This window comes from Mauremys mutica, chromosome 2, assembly GCF_020497125.1.
Source record: "Mauremys mutica isolate MM-2020 ecotype Southern chromosome 2, ASM2049712v1, whole genome shotgun sequence".
Taxonomy (NCBI): domain Eukaryota; kingdom Metazoa; phylum Chordata; order Testudines; family Geoemydidae; genus Mauremys; species Mauremys mutica.
The window spans coordinates 251,367,814-251,388,420 of record NC_059073.1 but is presented as its reverse complement, the minus strand read 5'-3'; the positions used below and the strand labels follow the sequence as shown (position 1 = coordinate 251,388,420).

Genomic DNA, 20,607 nt, shown 5'->3' with positions numbered 1-20,607 from the left:
GGGATAGCTCAGTGGTTTGAGCATTGGCCTGTTAAACCCAGGGTTGTGAGTTCAATCCTTGAGGAGGCCACTTAGGATCTGGGGCAAAAATTGGTCCTGCTAGTGAAGGCAGGGGGCTGGACTCAATGACCTTTTGAGGTTCCTTCCAGTTCTAGGAGATTGGTATATCTCCAATTATTACCACTGCATTATTCTAATTTTACAATCGAACTCCAAGCTCATGCTTGATTTCATCACCAATTCATCCAAGCTGTGATAGGAGTCTATGTAAGATTGAACTTAATGGTTGTAACTGCTGGTTTGGGTATTGGGTCGTTTGTTTTCTGAGCACTTGAGCATGCAATCGGCAAATACATTTAATCAATCAATACAGAAACACAGTAAAAACAAGAAAATAAATTACAACTTCAAAAATAATTGCCCATCCCGAACAGTATCAAGTGCATTTCTAATAGCCACCACTGCATATATTGAGCCAAAGCACTTATAAGAATATAATACCTAAACTCCAGATGAAGGCATAAAACAATTACAAATCTAAAAGAACTGAAGAATATAGGCAACCCTAGTACCAAATACCTTACACCACCAACTTTTTTAAATGGCCATCTTTGCTTGACCCAAAATAAAGTTTGCAAGGCTCTATTTGTGAACCTATACTTAAAAGTAAAAATAAATACAGTAGGAGAAAAATCAAGGGACAATAAGCCAAAAATAGCCTGAATTAAAACAAATTATGGTAGTAACCTGGAACACATGAGAAACGTATGAAAAAGGTCTCCATGTCACAAAAAAAGGACATGACACTGACACTTTACAAGTAAAATGATGCACAAACACATTCATGGCAATAGCCCTAGGGAGACTTCCCATTGGAGAGCACCCATCTGCTTTACAATTGGAGCTTGTATACAGTTCTCCAGGCTGGATGGCTGGAGTCCATCATCAGACACTGTCGGCTTGATAGTGTAGCAGGATAATCACCAAGTGTTTGAAAATGATGAAGCTGTACCACAAGCATATACAGTGAGGTGTGGCCTAAGCTATGAAAGTAAATTCAGATAATCCATTGAAGGTAAACAAGTTGCCAGGCTTGTCAACATCCCAATCTGCAACAGGCAAGAAAATAGAAACATGAGAATAATTGGGAATGGCTCACTCAAGGAGCCAACTGTCAAGTCTGGCAATACTGCCCCTAGGCTGAGCTTATTCCACTGCTGCTAAAAACCAAGAAACCCAGCAAATGGAATGAAACCAACCTTGGCAACCAAGATATCTGCTGCGACCCGGGTAAAATTAATAAAAATTAAAGGAATCAGTTTTCTTGCACCTGCTGCAATAAGGGAAGAAACAAGACTCCTAGAAATAAGACTAGGACGCCTCACAGCAGGGCTATAAACAAGGGGTTCAGCATGCAGTCATGGGAACTGCAGGCACCTAGCCTGTGGCCTCAGCTTAAAAAACATCTCCAAAGGCTTTGATAAAAACCCAGGTAACACCTCACCATTGAGGCACCCATGAGCCAAAAAAAAAAAAAAAAGTTCCTGATCAAAACCCAAATCCCCTACCGGCTGAAGAAAAGCAACAGCTAGTTGCTTCCAAGGAACAGGATCATTGACAAACAACTATTGCGGAAACTGCAACTGAAAAGTGGCAAGTCTGATCAAAAGACCAATGAGACCATGACACCCCCTCCCCCCGCTTTCGCAACAGCCAACTACAGAACATACTGCCTTAGCCAATGATGGCCAAAAGAACATTCTAAACATTTTCTAAAAAACTGTAGCAAGGGATCCAAAACTATGCACTTATCCCACAACACAGAGGCAATTACACTTTTAATGGCTAACATCTGCCCTTGGAATGAGTGTCAAGGCAAATGTCCCTTACACCTTTGGAACCCCCCCTCCAATTTTTCCATAACTCCCTCCCAAGTCCAACCCAAAATACCAGCTGGTCCCAGCATAATGCCCAGTATCTTAAAGTCAGTTCAGCTCCATAATAGCCTCTTGGAAAAGGGGGAGGGGGAAGGAAATCACCCAAGCCCATAGCAGGTGGGTGTCATTCTTCCTCCACTTAATGCAAGCTGAGGAAGCCGCCTCAAAAGTGCGCTGACGTGCAGTCAAAATTTGGACATCACAATCATGAGTAATAAACACAGTCATATTGTAAGCATATGTGACAACTTTCACCAGAGTACAAGCTGGAAGAGGGAAAGGCCAGAAAGGCGCTTTCACAACATGCATAACTGAGGCTTGATAGAAAAAGCATATAATAATCCAAAAAGGGAACAACCCTGTCTGATGCCCGTAAAGGCTGAAAAGGAGCTTCTCAAAACACCATGCACTTTAAGCACAAAGGACACAAAAAATAAAGACATGATCTGCACGATCAAAAGCCTTGTCTAGATCAAGGGAAATCAACCCAAAATGCAATTCAAACATTTTAAGGTTGAAATTACATCCCATGATAGGAAAATGTTATTAAAAAAATGGACCTGTTAGGAATGCACTAGGTCTGGTGAGAGTTTTCATCTATTTGAGAAGGCCTTTCAAAAAAGTCTGAGCAAAGCAGGGCCACAAGTTTCCGATTTGCCACCTCTCCAAGGTCTTCCTTCTTAGGCAAGAAGAACCACTTGACGAGAACTGAGTGGCAATATCTTCTCTCTGAAACACTCCTGAAAAACCTGGAGCAAATCAGGCCCCAGAAGGCTCCAAAGGGCTTTATAAAACTCAACAGGCAACCCATCAATACTAGGTGCCTTCCATGAAGCACAGCCATTTAGGGCAGAAGTCAGTTTTGAGAGTGTCAGGTCTTGTTCAAGTCTGTCCACACTCAGCACTGAGATCCTACTAAGAGCCTCAAGGAGCCACTAAATCTCAGATGGCCGCACATGCTTTGAGGCATACAGGTCTGAGAAAAAAAATCACAGCAAAGTTCCTAATCCCCACAGGACCTGACTGTTGTTGGACCGCTTACATCTTGAAGTAGCCAGTCATCTGCCATTCTGTGCATGTCTTTTCCAGGCTGAATTAAAACTGAGTAGGTGCATCCATTTGAGAACAGCCCTAAAATCAGGCCCTAACCAGTGCATTCTGAACTTTGCTATCCAACAGGTCCCACAAGAGCTGGCCTTTATATTGCAAGCTCTCATACAACCCAGCATCATTAGTGTCACGAAAGACTTTTTCAAGTTCCACAATCCCCAACGCTAACTCCTCCATACTCTAGCAAAGGCCCCCTGATTGTCTGCCACATGTATTGCTGACAAAAAAGATTTAATACTAACTTTACCCACCTCGCACCATTGCCTCAAGGCGGGGAAATCTTCCTTTGCAGCAACTCATATGTCCCAAAAATAACCGCCCTGTCCCCCGAGCCACCTGCTCATCACATGGCAACAAACACAAAACCAGCCTTGGTCATGTCGGAGGCATACCTCACATTTTCAATTTTCATCTTCCCCACAGCTAGAACATGCTCCTCCATGTTTGGAGGCAAAAGTTTGGAGGCAAAAGCTGCAACCCATGGCCACAGGTTAAACCCTCAGAAGCCACAACAAACTGAAGCCTCTGCCCCTCTGGGCTGAAAGAAATCCTGAACTTAAACCCACAACAGCTACAAAACTAAACAAACAAACACAAAAAAAAACCCCTCATGTTCCCAAAAGAGAGAATGGCAAAGCAACCCCCACTCAGCCTCACTCACAAACGTGTGTTTGTGTGTTTGAGAGCGATGCATGCTCATACTCTATAGCCTCATGGTTAGAGCAGTGACCTGGGACGTGGGATATGGATATTGAAGGTCCCTGCTCTGCCTGATTCCAGAATGAGCTGGCAGGAAAAACTTAGCTCTGAATCAGGAAGAGTGGGTCTCCCTACATCTCAGGCCAGCGTCCTAACCACCAATGCTCAGGTTTTGATCCAAAAATTGACATTTTGACATCATTCCACTCCTGTGAAAATGGTGTAAAGGTCTTGATTTTTGTTCTAATGCAGAATGAAAACAAATTTCAAAAGTTGCCACAACAGGGAATTGTCATCTTCCAGTCAGCTCTACCCAGAGGGAGCTGCACAAAAACCACCCATGGCACTACACACACTGACCCCAAGGTTGACATATTTCCACTGTCGTCATTGGCCCGGGGCAAGTTTGGGAAGACGTTACCATTTTAATCCCTTGCTTTGCCATGTTATTCATTAGTTGTTGTTCATGATTTACTACTCACTTTGCCGTTGTAAAGTACCATGATATCCCTTGGCAGCTGGTATTACCAGGTTATTCATTAGTTAGTGTTCATAGCTTACTACTCACTTGGCAGGTATAATGTACCATAATAGCAAATACAGATGGAAACCAAGACTTATTACATTAGTTAAAATTGTAGGTTAAAATAACCACTGCCCATATTCAGACTAAGTTGTTAATTGTACAATATGTTCCGTACAATGTTTGCATTTTTGAACACCTTTGGCTCAGTTCCATTGTGGCCATAATATTTTCAAACCAAACTAGCCTGCTGCTACAGCAAAGGAAAAGATGCCCTGTCTGTAATAGCTGTTGCCTCCCCAGAGAAAAGAAAAACCAGAGGGAAGGTGTTTGAGCAACCTTGTGCCACTAGGTTAACACATACCGTTTCTGAATAATGGTTGTCATTGTAAATCTTTGCAGTGAGAACCCTACAGTGGCAGAACAGCCTGCTGCTACCAGTGGGTGGTGGTGTTATGGACATTAACTTTGAGAAGCTTATATAGCACAAGGGCTAGGATAAAGGATACAAATCAGGGAAAAACCTGACAAGATTAAAAAAAATCCAGGGCCAAGTATTTACTGTTCATTCCTCTTGTGAGAGGTGTTATATATTGTCAGCAGTGAGTCATGCTGAGAGCGAGCCAAGCACAATAATAGCTGAGATCAGCCTCACAGTCATTCCCTGCCAATGGTAGTTACCGAGTTAGTAGAATGGGATTCAAAAGTTGTCTTCTTTTTTCCCTCCTTCCCAGAGAGACCACCAATAATTGTTGGGGCCAGGCTTCATGGCTGTGTTGCTAGGCTAAGATCAAGCACATATATATTTTTAATCAATTTTCAAAGGATCAATACAGTAATTCATATAAATGATGCAATATATAAAAGCATTCAGGGCCATAGAAGAAATGCTGGTAAAATAACATAATATTGAAGCCTAAAAGGCATATTAGTACCCCACTGAAACACTAGACTCTCAGGATCATGTGGAATCATGCATGCTCAGTGTGACATTGTAGTGGTTCTCGGGGTACCCAGGACTGTGCGTCACCTTGTTATTGCCTGACTCTAGTGAGACGGAGTCTTGCCTGTGGTAGCTGGGTGCTAGTGTCCTATCACCAGCAGCTTTGCAAGCACTCGGTGATGCAAAGCACCAGCAGCTTTGCAAAGCCCTGTCTTTGACTTGCAAGTTAACACTAGGTGCACTCCAGGTCCCGAGTCCCCTTGAATCAGTCTCCTGGTCTGTCCCAGCCAAAACGAGACGTATGGTCACCCTAACTGAACCGCAGTTGGAATGCAGACCAAGTAAACTCATATAACATAATAAAAAAAGTTTTTTTTTAATCTAGGTAGTGATGTATCAGTACATAAAAACAGCCCTTTTCTGTTGACCTGCCACATAGGAGGGCTGGCATTTTATAGGTACTTTTCCCAGCATGCCTTTCTGGGGGTCTGGCCCTTTAAATTGGACAGCCAACGCCCGTAGTCCTAAAATATCCATCTTGGAGGTAGTTAAGGCTTGCTCACTTCTAGCTGGTAAGTATTCTGAATTCCTGTTGTTTTTCCTGTCTTGTTCCTGAGGAGATAGTATGTTCTAACAAGAAGAAACAACGTACAGAATAGTTGCACCAGAGTTGCACTTTTGTTGTGGGAAAGAGAATGTGGCGAGTCGAGGGGTTGCAAGCTCTGGCTATTACTCTTGCGTGTGTATGTACACACGCCCCCAACTTTCTCCCTTTCAGAAATCTGCCCAGAGAAAGATATTGCCAGATACAAGATTAATGTCAGTGTTTAAAATGCACAAGGCAGAGGCACTGCTGTGGTTTTCATAGAGCATGTACCCTGGGTGGTAGGGAGCCCCAGGTGGGGAGCAGTCCCACATGCGGTCAGTTATGCCCACGCACCTCACTTTTCCTCTAGCTCAAATAGAGTCAGCGAGGAAGCACTGGTTTTTGAACAAAGGCAAGCTCTGGCTGCCCCTCAGACCCCCCCTGGCTGGTTTGGTGCTGCCTGCTGTCTGCCCCACGATCCCTGCTGAGACCTCAGAGGTGAGACACTAGGGAAAGGGAAATGAGGGTATTGGATGGCTGAGTGTGCCTGTGGTGGGGGATGGGAGGTGGTAAGAATTCTCCTCTCTTGTCTGGCAGCCTTACCTTTTGGCTATTTTCCTTGCTTCAGAAACCAACTAACAGGCTACTGCCCCTGAATAATATTATTATAGTGCTCCATGGCTGCTTACTTCCTGTCCTGACTTCTAAATTCCTCTCTTCTTCCCTCTGTGCCCTCTCCACACATGCACACACACTTTCAGTTGTAAGGATGGGTGGGGGGAAAAACAGAATGATTAAATGGAAAGTGAAGTCGTCTTACCAGATGGGCCTGCAGGGCTCCCGGAATGTGTTTGGACCACGTCGTCCAAGGCCCCGGATATTAGGGACCACATTAAATGGTATCCCAGTATGAAGAACAGCAGAGAGATAACACAGGGGGCTTTAAGCAATGTGGGATTCATTTCTCCAGCATTAATAACACTATCTGGAGCCTCAGTTTCATATGCCAACATTTCTGTGGTAAGCTACAGTAAAAATGAAAGCATATTAGGTTTGTGTGGGATGGAGGTAGATTTGTGACTAAAGCAAGCCCCAGTGCAGAGGAGTGTTGGAAGAAGAATCATGCTGTGTAGGGAAAGGGGAAACGCTCTGCCTTACTCTAAAAAAAAAAGTTTACTGGAGTTAAATCTGGCTTTGCCACATGCCATAAGTTCTCTCAGCTAGTTATTAACTGTGTCTCAGTTCTTATGTATAAATCAAAATACAACCTTTGTTAAATAAAACCTCCATATCCATTAGCCTCCGTATTTTCTTATCCAGTCTGTCTGATGTACCTGTAATACATATAAAGTGACTTTCTTAACAGAAACCTGAAATGCCCTTCAGATACTGAGCTCAATTAGTTATTGCCTCTGTAAATCTAGCTACTGAGCTAACTTCCCACCAAAATATGTTGACTCCGAGAATACTTCATTAGAATGTTCCAGTAACATAGACTGGGCACATTTATGTTCACTGGGCTTGCTTAATGTTCCTTTAGATAACATGTTTTGAGCAAACACACATTTAGTAGAATCTCTGCCAGGCTCAGAAGATTTAGCAGACTCTGCCAGCTCAGACCCCAATTGTTCAATGTTCAGTGTCACTTTGGAACGACTTCAACAATTTTGTTTTACAAGATGCACGCAAAAGTTGACTAGAAAGATTCTAAAATTAAAGTAATGCACAAGAGATCTGTACTGCAAAGAAATTTTGAAAACCACCTAAGAATAGAAAAAGTGAAAGAGAGTAGGAGGGCGTATTTCTTTCAAATTTTTCCCCACTTTCTCTCCATCTTTTACTTTTTCCCCCCTTTTTCCAGTGTGAGGGGAGGAAGAAAGAGAAAAGATAGATCAGGAAGGAGGAACACATAAAAGAAAATATAACAACAATATGTTTGATTTTCAAAAAAAGAATAAAATTAAATTCAAAATTGTACATTTTTATTTCATTGTTTTGATTTTTATTATTGAAAAATAACATTTCCAGAAATTTTTTTGAACAAAATGAAAAATTCTCATGCCTTTTAAAATTTTTCACTGAGATTAATTTGGATTTTTCATAGAATGGCATATATGTTTACCAGTCATCTCCTCCAGTTTTATTTCTTAGTCATGAATCCAAGCTTTTAACTAAATATACTGCATAGTAAATAAAAGAGGAAATGTTATATTGAAATCACTCAGATAAAACCAGCTTTTTTACTGTATTGGGGTCCAAATCTGCTCCCAGATACATCTGTGGAAATTCCATTGCACAGTTGCCCCAGATCCTGATCATTTTAACCTACGTTTTCTTAATTTCTTCCAAACAAGGAAGAAAAGATTCCAATATTGTTCTTTAAGGGGTCCTTGGAGCTTGAGTTAGAAAAACAGTGTTAGGTGGGGTTTTCTTAACTTGGACATTTACTACAAAGAGAGAAAGAGCGGTGCTATTTAGTATTTTCTCCTACATCTCTACCTGCTTCATTTTCCTCATCATTATTTTGATGACTTGATCATGGTCTACAAGTAACTACAGAGGGAAGAGATATCTGATCATAGATGATCATTAAGCTAACAGAAAAAAGCCGTAAAGCGTTCCAATGTTTGAAGCTGAAGCAGACACATACAGACTAGAAAGAAGGTAAAATTTCTTACAATGAAGATAATTAACCAATGGAGCAACTTACCTAAGGATGTAGTAAGTTCACTATCAGTTGAAGTCTTTAAAAGAAGAGTGGGGGTGAAATCCTGGCTCTTCTGAAATAAATGGAAATATACCCATTGACTTCAGTGGGGCCAGGATTTCATAGAAGCTATAGATTTGATGCAGGAATCACTCGGTGAACATCTATGGCCTAGTCTATGCAAGAGGTCATACTAGATGATCATAATGTCCCTTTAGGCCTTCAAAATTATTAATCTATTTAATGGTCCCACTTGTATTTGAGCTTTATTTCTTTATAGAGAATATATATTTTTGGGTGGTGTGGTATAGAGGTTTTATAGACATGAGTTTGGGTTGCCCACATTATTCACAAGTGGTGATGTTTTGACACAGTCTACAGAAAAACTATTTTAGAAATATTTTTGAAAGTATTTTCAAATGTTATTGGTATCATTTCTAATATCTAGTCACTTGTAAAACCCTCAGGTGTCTTAATATACTGAGAGTCCAACTGTGAAATAATTCTCCGAAAAATAAAAAATAAATTCTAAATGATAACTCAAAAAAACTTGTTTCTCACGCCCTTTTAAAGCTAGAAATAGCATCCTCGTGGAACAATGGGAATCTTAACTTTCCAGCAGTATAACGATCCCATTTGTAGTTCTGAAAAGTAGAGACATTGAACGTTAAAACTTATAATTGGACAGCACTACGTAGTGTGCATCCTAGGCCAATGCCTGAGATGATGGGGCATCCAGGATTCCCAGGTTTATGGATATGAACAATATAAACGAGAGGCTGCTAAACAATTCTAATTCTGACACCACATTCTACAGGGCATTACCCTCTGACCCCACTGAGGATTACCAAAAGAAACTACACCATCTGCTCAAGAAACTCCCTAAAGAAGCACAGGAACAAATCTACACTGACATACCCCTAGAGCCCCGACCAGGGGTATTCTATCTGCTACCCAAAATCCATAAATCCGGGAATCCTGGGCACCCCGTCATCTCAGGCATTGGCACCCTAACAGCAGGATTATCTGGCTATGTAGACTCTCTCCTCAGGCCCTACACTCCCAGCATTCCCAGATATCTTCGAGACACCACTGACTTCCTGAGGAAACTACAATCCTTTGGTGCTCTTTCAGAAAACACCATCGTAGCCACTATGGATGTAGAAGCCCTCTACACCAACATTCCACACAAAGATGGACTACAAGTCATCAGGAATAGAATCCCTGATACTATCACAGCAAATCTGGTGGCTGAACTTTGTGACTTTGTCCTCACCCACAACTATTTCAGATTTGGGGACAATTTATACCTTCAACTCTGCAGGGCTGCTATGGGTACCCGCATGGCCCCACAGTATGCCAACATTTTAATGGCTGACTTAGAACAACGCTTCCTCAGCTTTCGTCCCCTAATGCCCCTACTCTACTTATGCTACACTGATGACATCTTCATCATCTGGACCCATGGGAAGGATGCCCTTGAGGAATTCCACCCAGGATTTCAACAATTTCCACCCCACCATCAACCTCAGCCTGGACCAGTCCACACAAGAGGTCCACTTCCTAGACACTACAGTGCTAATAAGCGATGGTCACATAAACACCACCCTATACCGGAAAGCTACTGACCACTATACTTATCTACATGCCTCCAGCTTTCATCCAGACCACATCACACGATCCATTGTCTACAGCCACGCTCTAAGATACAACCGCATTTGCTCTGATTCCTCAGACAGAGACAAACACCTACAGGATCTCTATAAAGCATTCTTAAAACTACAGTACCCACCTGCTGAAGTGAAGAAACAGATTGACAGAAGCAGAAGGGTACCCGGAAGTCACCTACTACAAGACAGGCCCAACAAAGAAAGTAACAGAACGCCACTAGCTGTCACCTACAGCTCCCAACTAAAACCTCTACAGCGCATCATCAAGGATCTACAACCTATCCTGAGGGATGATCCCTCACTCTCACAGACCTTGGGAGACAGGCCAGTCCTTGCTTATAGACAACCCCCCCAACTTGAAGCAAATACCAGCAACTACACAACAAAAACACTAACCCAGGAAACCAATCCCTATAACAAACCCCGGTGCCAACTCTGTCTGCATATCTATTCAAGGGACACCATTATAGGACCTAACCACATCAGCCACACCATCAGGGGCTCGTTCACCTGCACATCTACCAATGTGATATATGCCATCATGTGCCAGAAATGCCCCTCTGCCAGGTAAATTGGCCGGATAGTCTCTATGCAAAAGAATAAATGGACACAAATCTGACATCAGGAATTATAACATTCAAAAACCTGTAAGAGAACACTTCAGTCTCCCTGGTCACTCAATAACAGATCTAAAAGTGACAATTCTTCAACAACAAAACTTCAAAAACAGACTCCAATGTGAAACTGCAGAACTGGAATTAAATTAGGCCTAAATAAAGACTGGGAGTGGTTGGGTCATTACAAAACCTAAACCTGATTTCCCCCATACTAATTTTCCCCTACTGTTACTCACACCTTCTTGTCAACTGTTTGAAATGGGCCACTCTCATTACCACCACAAAAGTTATTTTTCCTCCCTTGGTATCCTGCTGTTAACTGAATTGTCTCGTTAGACTGACCTCACACTTGATAAGGCAACTCCCATCTTTTCATGTATTTATACCTGCTCCTTTATTTTCCACTCTATGCTTCTGATGAAGTGGGTTCTAGCCCAGAAAAGCTTATGCCCAAATAAATGTGTTAGTCTCTAAGGTGCCACAAGGACTCCCCATTGTATTTGCAAAATGATTATAGTCACTCTGAGACTTGAAGTTTGATGACATGGAGGCTCCAGTATCATTTTAAGCAGCAGTGAACATTTCTCTGTAAACTAACTAATGTAAGTGTGATTGTTAGCACATTACACTGAAATGGATAAATATAAAGTTCTGGCCCAAACAAGAAGTTTAGGAATCATGTCAAATACAGAGGGATTCACTTTAAATAAAATGGAATGAAATTAGGTCCTATTTATTACAATATTATATGACAGTTTGAAGCTGCACTCATAACCTAGAAAACAAAGGAAGTTCTACATGGATACTCATTTTACTAAGGAGCAATTGCCGTCTATTTCTTTTCCCCTTAAAATTAGTCTGTTTCTTTTACTCTTGATAATGGTGCTGGTAGAGTCATAGGTGGTTCATTCAAAAAGAAAAAGAATTGTGTTCCTGTTTGCCACAAGACAAATCCCATAGTGGTTCTCCTTTGATTACATGGGTCACACTCTGGGGAATGAGACGCATATGCATACATATTTTCATATAGTTTTACATTCTCCACATAATTTGTTTCATTAAATTATGCAAAGAATTTGAAGCATTTTTCTAGATGCTCCACAGTTACTTTATATCAACTAAGAACCTTTGCAGCATCAGCCTTACCAGGCTTCTTATCTCTGAGAAGGGTGTCATAAAGACAATCATTGGCTGAGCAAAGCAAGGCCTTGCACTCAGCTCAATGGCATTTCTGTTAGTAACATGATAATTTTTGACCAATCAATGACAGGCTTTCTGTTGCTGGTGATCTGAAGCAATTTTATTTCTTCCTACAAGGAAGATCTATCATTTTACTTATGTTTCCATACAACACTCATCATCATGGTTTCAAATTACAAAAGCAAGCCAATCCGGTTATGTGCAGTCATTCTGATTTAGAAATCTATGTGCAATGTATGAGGTGCATCCATGAAGTGCCTAACAAGTTATTAATATGGCCCTTGGTTTTGTAAATTTGCACAGCCATGCTATCGATGTGCCTCTCCCAGCTCTTTACAGATGTTCACAATGTTATTTTCTTTCTCAAAGAAGGGCTAATGACATTTGTTTGAACAGTTCAGCTGTTTCCTTATCCTCTCTTTATGTGCATTACTAGGATATTGCTCTGATTCTGAATGATTCTCTCTCCTGGGTGCGGGGGGGAGGTGGTGGGCTGACTTCATAGTCTCCTTGCATTTAGCAGCAAAGTATTTTCCATGATAAATGTCTAAACCCCATGAAAGCCTGGCTTTAATCTTCCCCTTTCAAAACATTTATCGAACAACGTTACCAGCATATAGTCTTCTCCGTCAAACATTTCATTTACTCTGTAATCTGCGGAAAAGTTAAGAATGTGTCTTTTGCCTGCATTTCTAAAAGCAGCAGTGGCTTTGCTTTAGTTTTCACTGTGAAGTATCAATGTGTTCCTGGAAGATTTTTGGCTGAGAGAGCTTTCATCAGCATTAACTTCCCTCATGGTTCACGTGCAAACCATCCAGTGATCAGATCGCAATGGGTGGCCCTCAATATCTATTATTTGATTCCTTAGCTATTTCTGCACTGCTTCCTCCTCTTCAGAATATTGTAAATAGAGATGGACCTGAGCAACAAAGGTCAGATCTGGATTCTCAGCCTTCTTCAAAAAGTAGTGTCGTTCAGGTACAGGGGTTTGGCTTGGGCCCATTCCTGATCATAATGTACTGAAACCTGACCCATCGCTCACACCATAAAACCCACTAGTCCCACTGAGTTGTTGCCTCTTGCAGTAGAATTTTTGCATGCAAATTAGGGTTGTGCAATGGCCTATTCCTCAGAGCAGACCAGCTGATCTCCTGCAGACTGGGATTCTTGTTACAGCTCCTGCTGGAAGTGCAAACTCAGCTGGTGGGGTCCGTCTCCCTTTCTAACTTGCTTCTGACTGCATATCTCAAAGCACAGCAGAAGCTGGTGACTTGGCTCCTGCTCTCTTCAGACAACTGCAACTTCAGAGAACCACAGGAGGTGTTTCCTGCAGCTCCAGCTCTCTGCCACTAGCACACCTCATCCTACAAATAGTGGAGCTGTCTGTCTCTTGCTCCCAAGCCTGCCTTTTGTCCTAATTGCTCTTTTTGCTGTTAATTTTGTTAGCTATTCAGCCATAGCCACAGATTCTGTGAAAGATTAGCAGCTTCCTAATGAGGTGTAGCTTTGCCATGTACAAAGCTCAAACAGGGATTGCCCTGTTTTCAGTTGGTGGAAGCTGGTCCCACTGTTTCACTGACTATGCAGGGCTCATCACTGGTCCAGGGAACCCTCTTCCTTATCCTTAGTACAAATTCTTACATTGCTTGATCTCCAAAATTATCTCATCTCTGTCCCTTACAGCCAGAAAAGTGGAAGTGCTTACTTGTGTTGTGGTGCTAAGCTGTCACTTGAAAGAAATAGCGTTAACTTTATTCACATTTATCAGATCATCCTAAATTCAGGGCATCAATAAGCAGTTTCTTTCTTTAGTGTATTGGCTTCTTTGCTTCTGGTGCCTTCCATCCACACTTTGTGAACTCTCTTGGTTCACTGCATTTTTCAGTTTGTATTGCAGCACTTTCTCGCCTTTATTTTGTGCATTAGTGCATGTTAATTAACACACAAAATTGTTCCCTGGTGATTTGTGCTAGAAAGTTTGACTTTGCACAGTCTATGCTAAGCATTCTCTGATTCTCTTTCTAACTTAGTCAATCAGCAGCTCAGATTGTCTACTATAAAATCCAACATGCTGTTGGAAGAATGTATTGTGTACCACCCTCCCTTACTGGTACTTGACCTGTGATCCTGTGTCTTGTCTTGATTTTTCTTGTCTATGTTAGCTCTTTGGGGCAGGGAATATCTCTGAACTCCATGGGCTTGATTCTCTTCTCATTTGCTCCAGTGTAAAGCAGAAATAACTTCTTGCAGTTAATGAAGTTACACTGGTGTAAAACTATTGTCAATAAGTGTAGAATCAAGCCCTATGTTTGTGAAGTCCCATGTGAACTCACACTACTAAAAGTTTATAATTTAGGACATAAAAATATTATTTTTCAATAGTTAAAAAAAGGAGAGAAATTAAAATTTTGTTTGGGAGGCTCTGCGTCTGTGGGGGGCTTCTCCATCCAGTTTCTGTGTTCACTCCATCCCCTAATCATTAATGTATTGAATTTCAAGTTGCACCAGGTTTGAGTCTCCCGTTTCAGCAAGGCTTAGCTAGTTGCTGATCGTCCTGACTTTATTGCAAGCTCATTATACTACTTCTTGGAAAAACAACTTATTCCCTATGTCCATATCTGTCTCCTCTGCTTCTTTTTCTTCCCTTTTGTTAGAGAACCAGACACTGACATTCTTTCTGTACCTATTCTCTGTAACTCTTTCCCTTAGCCTCACCCTTTGCCTCTCACCAACCTCGGTCCCTCTCTGAAATGTCAGGTAAGAAATATCTTTCACCAACAGAAAGTGAACAAAACCCCTGGATCATTCTATGCACAATGCCTGCACGTTGCAATTTTCCCCATTTTTAATGCAGGCGTGAACCTTGTAGTTTGTATTTAGGTACAGCACACAGGTTTAACTCTCAGGAGAGAGAGATTTTCAGAGCGGTTAATTTGCTAACTGCATCCACAGGAATTTTTATGTACCGAAAGACTTTACTTTGTGATTGGAGGCCAATGGGGAGAGCAGTAAAATAGAAGCATCAATAGCACAATCTTCACATATTGGGCTAGCACTAACATTGACAGCCTGGGGCCAAAAGAACTCAGCTAGAGGGTGTGCAGCCCTGTTTGCTTGTTTGTTCGTTCTTTCATTTGAGTTTTTCAGGAAGATGCAGTAAAGGGAAAACAAATGCATCAGTAGTGAGATCATTGCTGATAAGGTAACTGCTTTTTTTACATTAGTGAGGGTGTCGGGAGGGTAAAGGGGGGCCGCTGCTATTTGGGGTACCTCTCACCTGCATTTCTGGAGCCTGAGCCCAGAGTTCTGACCCATCAGTACTGAAAAATGTTAATTCTTTCCCCTCCCCGCCTCCAATATTTAAGCAATGGTTGTGATACAGGCAGAGAGTACGAGACCGAATGAAAGAGAGCTCCTCATCCCTCACATGACAACCATACTCAGCCCTGGTACAATAACAATACTAAGAAAAAGGCATGTTGCAGTTTAGAGTTGATTTACCGAAATCGGGTTTTTTTCTAGTGGGTTTTGACACTTGTACTGTAGACTGTGCTGGGTTGGGTCTTTATTTTTCCTGGTGCTACTCACTTCATGATGTTGCCTGAGACTCAGACACAGGCAGACAGATCTGCTGAACACATGAATACTAAGGAAGTGGTTTCCTTAGTAACAATAACCATGTAACAGCTCTCAGAACTTTCCGCCCTTCCTTATGGGATTATTTTTGTTTATTTGTTTTCACTGGGTCAGATAGAGTAGACACCAAAATTGGAACTGGCTAAAAAGCATCCAGTATCAGCTTACTTAAAGCGAGGGGAATGGAAAAATGTCTGTTGCATTTACAAATGGTGCCATGACTGAGTTTGCTATCTTAAAACAAAACAAAGCAAATCCTGCTGCCTTATATGTACTGCTGCTCAGTGTTATCTGACTAGACTACATTGCTCTTGTTAGAACCTCTTTTTTTTTGGTTTTAGAATCTTTTTGCCTTTTACAGCTGTTACCATTGTTTTAGTAGATTAAGCGTAACTCTGACACAGCACTCTGTTAATGGAATGCATCATAGGGAGAGGAATACACTCACTCAGTGTGCGCAGTTAGTGCAGGACCTATTGCTATCTTCAAGACATGATGCTGAGCAGCATTTTGTGACAGTGGTGTGCTTCTGCCATGGGAGAGACAGAGACAGAGAGACACACAAAAGTCCTGTCTGGCACACTCATGCTGTGGAAGAGGAAGGGGGAGGGCTCTTGCTGATTCACTGAGCAGTATTCCTCTAAGGAAGTTACAATACAGTATTTCAGCAGAGGGACTCTGGTACTCACAGGAGGTACAATACACTGAATCAAGACAACTTTTCAGTCCATTTATCAAAAGGCTTACAACTCACTTCAAACCAGGTGGAGCAATTTGAAATTCTACTCACAGAAATTAAATCCGCACCCCAGCCACTTCATTAAAAAGTTTGGTCATTGGCTTTCAACAGCATTTGTTTGTGTATTTTATAATTATCGCAGCCACATTTATGTCATTAAAAAAAATTGTAAAGGGGAGGAACAAAAATCGCCGTATCTGTTACCTGTCTGGTACCCTATTTATCATTTAGCCTGGACTTCGTGACTGAACAAGCTAAAATGGTTTTATCTGTTACTAAAAGGAAAACCTGATGATGCTAAACTGCAGTGAGTTTGAGCTATACTGCTGAAATAATAAAAATGTGAGAAGATATTGCACACTATGATCTTGGTAGAGAGCAACAGTGCTTTATTTTTCAAGATCTTTGAAAAAAGCAAAATCACAAAATTATCTCCAGATTGATATAGCAGATCCTAAGAAAGACTGAGCACTACTATCTCCACTTACTTTAATGGCAGCTGTGGGTGCTCAACATGTCAGGATGAGGCCAAGAATGTCCCACTAAACTGTAATACTATCAAGAACAGTGAGCGTTCTCTCACAGCTATCCTAACGGGAACCCCACAAACTTTTTTACCAGACAGAGATGAACTGGCTCAATACAGCAAACTGATTCACTTAGTTCCACTGAGGCTGGACAAGCACCTTTTATTTCAACACAGCTGCAGAATTAACCATTGAGCATATTTCTAATTATCACCTCTATGACCCTGTGAACATATGCTGGGTATAATACCCATCCTGCTATGAAAAATGATAGATCTGAGCTACATATATTTTAGACAATTATATCAAGGCCCTCTCTTGCAAGCTACCTGTGCGTGACATTCCCATTATCTGACTTTAATGTCAGACCCATGCACAGAAGGCTTGCAGAATCAGATTCTTTGTATGTTTCAAATCTTCATGTAACAGAAAAATTAATTTATTGTTGCACAGTAATCTTTTGAGTTATAAAAAGTGAGTAACACAACATATCAAAAGGACACACAAACACACACCAACCATGATCTTGAAAATATTTACACATGCCTGGACTCAAAAGGGACTACCTGCATGTGTCAGTGTTTGCAGGAACATGGCTGTATTCTGCAAGTGATATACCATTTACCTGCATAATTGGCCAGATCCTAAGGCATTGTAGATAGGTCCTTAGCTGATGTAAATTAGCTATGCTAATTTACACCTGATGAGGATCTAGCTCAATATATTTATTCTCAGTTCTGTGAGAGACATCCATAACCCTGGACAGACTGACCCAAGGACTGTAAATCACCAGTGCTTAATATTTTAAGTATTTATACAGTTCTGAAATATTGCAGAATATGGTTTCACATTAGTCTATATGAGCATTACAGTTCAATAAGAACTGTAGGGTGGTCCATTAAGGGTACAGAATAATACTTTGGTTTCTCACAATGGGTGGTTCTTTTGAATAATATAAGGACCTTTTCTTATGAGATTAAGGAACGTCTCACCATAGAGGAGATATTTGTATCACTTTCCTCTTGTTTTTTAGCTTACAAATGGACTATAAACAGTTTACAGTAAATAGATGCAGATGACTTCTGCCTGTATCAATTCCCTAGTGTATTGAGTATGGCTTCAATTCTTTTGCCTTTGATGCTTTTAAAACCAGATTTTTTCCCTCTCCAGAATAACCCTGTATACCAGCCATAGTAAATATCAATTCCATTTCCATCCCATTATTTTTCTAATGAAGGGTTTGTCATGCAAAAGAACATCTGAGGTGACTATGTTTTCCATTATGCAAAGTATTCAGTTATGATAATGGCTTTAGGACAGTTTTATAAAGGTACCATGGAAAGAAATCACAAGTGAGTGCAATGAAATAGTAGATAAATCCCTTATATTTTTGCCCTCTCATTTAAAATTCAGGCCACAGAGGTCACCCTAATTTGCCACACATATTTTCTCTGACATTCCCAATCTGTGCATATAGTAAATATAAGAATTGGCAGCTTTCACTGAATAGACTTCTGTTAAGTGCTTATCAAAAGAAAAAAGACGAAAAAAGGGGCTGTAAAATAGTCACATTTTGTACACCCTGAGCTTTCTCTTCTAAACTCACACTTATTAAAATCTACAGTCAATGGAATTTACCTTTTGAGCTCAAGTTGTTTCCATTCAGAACAAAGAAAAAATAGGCCAGCAAAGACAACCTGATATTTCTTAGAAATTCTCTTTACTTTTTTTATGCCAAATCCCAAGGGGCAGGGCTCTCCAGAAAGAGAGTTTATTTTCTAAATCCTTTGAACACAAAGCTTTTACATTTTTAGGGCAAGATATTTTCTTAAACCATCTCACTAATTGTATTGCTGTATTAATACTTTTCTCAGAGGTGAATACACACACATGCACACTTGCTTAATTTCTGTTAGATATTTCAATTATTCCAGTGTACTGGTTTACATACAGAAAAAATAACTGTGAAGTTAGGTCTTGGAAAGTACTTAATATATCTTTGTCATTGTCGGCATAGTTCATTCTCTCTCCATCCATATATATGGTGTGTACATAATATATACACAGAGAGGATATATTTACTTCTTCACAGTGTAATTTTAAAAAAAAATATACACTTTTTTTTTACTCCTCACGAATATTTTAGAAACCTGCTGAACTGATTTAGTTGTATTAAATTTCTGTAGCCAGCAATTTTTTTTGACTGAAGAAACATAGCCATTTCATAACACTTCAAAGATAACAATCAAATTTAAGCAGGAAGTAATATATGTAACAACTCACATACAGTGACCTACTCAATCAACACTCTCAAAATACTTTACACCCATTTATGAATTAAGTATCACAACATCCCTGTGAGATGGGCAAGTATTGTTAACCTTCTTTTATACATGGCTAAATTAAGGCACAGAAAGTTGAGGTGACTTTGGCACACAGGCCAACATTTTCAAACCTGAGCGCCTAAAGTTAGGCTCCTGAATCAGTAATTATATGAGCAAAATCCTTAAGTATCTCTTAAACTGCTGTCTGTGCCAGGCTGATTTTGAAGCAATTTTGAACTAGTCACAACTCAGTTTTGATGTGGAGTAACTTATGCATTTGAACACCCTCAGAATGGACAGCCAGTTGACAGCCTTCTGGCTGTGCTTGTCCAATCTCAAAACCATTAACTCTACAAGCCTATACATCTGTAGATGGGATTAGATTCAAAACTGATATAAAAGGGACACGATAGTAAAATCTTATAGTCTATGATTCCATATTCATTTATTTATTTAGATTCATGCAGGGAAAAAATAAGAACGCCTAGCTACTGCTCTAGCCACTCCAGACAATTCTTAAAAAATACAAACATAAGAGCTTCCGCCATAATTACTGATCTATCAATGCCACCTATCTCCCTTTATCAACAATAGCTGTCAAGGAATAAAAGCTGAAAAATTCCCTGGCCCTATCATCACACCTCCTCCTGTTCCTTCCAAAGTCAGGGAAAATAGATGGGCTCTGCAACATGCTTAAAGAGTCAACAGGTTTGGACTATAGTGGACCAAGGTGGGCAGAAGGTAAGTCCAAATTCCTTTGTCAATCTCAGCTATGGCAGTATGGCACAGGAAGAAAAGTCGTCTCTTAGGTAGGTAGGTCCCAGGCCAGCCCATTTAGGACTGGAAAGGTCAAAGCCAACATTTTAAATTCCACTGTAATCAGCAGCCAGTGCAGATAATAGAGCACTTGACTCTTCACTTAAATCATATGATTTAAAAAGAGAGTGAAAATATATTGTAAATTGTATGGTATTTGTAATGTATGTAATAAGCTACTATGCCCAGGGCCGGTGCAACCACTAGGCAAAATAGGTGGCCACCTAGGGTGCCAAGATTTGAGGGCGCCAAAAAGCGGTGCCCCAAAAAATGTCTGGGATGCTCACCTGGTGCCGGCTAACCGTGTAACCCTCTTCCCACCGCTGTGCAAGGGGGCACTGTGGTTTTGATCAGCTCCAGCTGGCAGGCCAGGAAGTGATGTCATTCCTCCTCCAGCCGCTGGGGGTGCAGCGCTGCTCTGGCTGCTCTGCCCCAGGGCTCCCACCTCTGCTCAGCCCCACCCTGCCCCCACTCCCTTGAGCTCTGCAGCAGGGCCCGGCCTGCACTCACCGGTGGGGGAAGTGCAGAGACCTGACCCCAGCCACGCTGCCGGTGAGTGCTGGGGCGGGGGTT

The 20,607-nt window shown here is 41.1% G+C and overlaps 1 long non-coding RNA gene across 1 annotated transcript in view; it reads right to left on the bottom strand.

Annotated features, from left to right (window-relative positions):
* LOC123362953 overlaps window positions 1-20,378 on the bottom strand; it is a 29,813-nt gene extending 9,435 nt beyond the window's left edge. Inside the window, exon 1 of the long non-coding RNA XR_006576657.1 lies at window positions 20,322-20,378. This is a non-coding gene — a long non-coding RNA (uncharacterized LOC123362953). The remainder of the gene's footprint in view (window positions 1-20,321) is intronic.
* Between the last annotated feature and the right edge of the window lie 229 nt (window positions 20,379-20,607).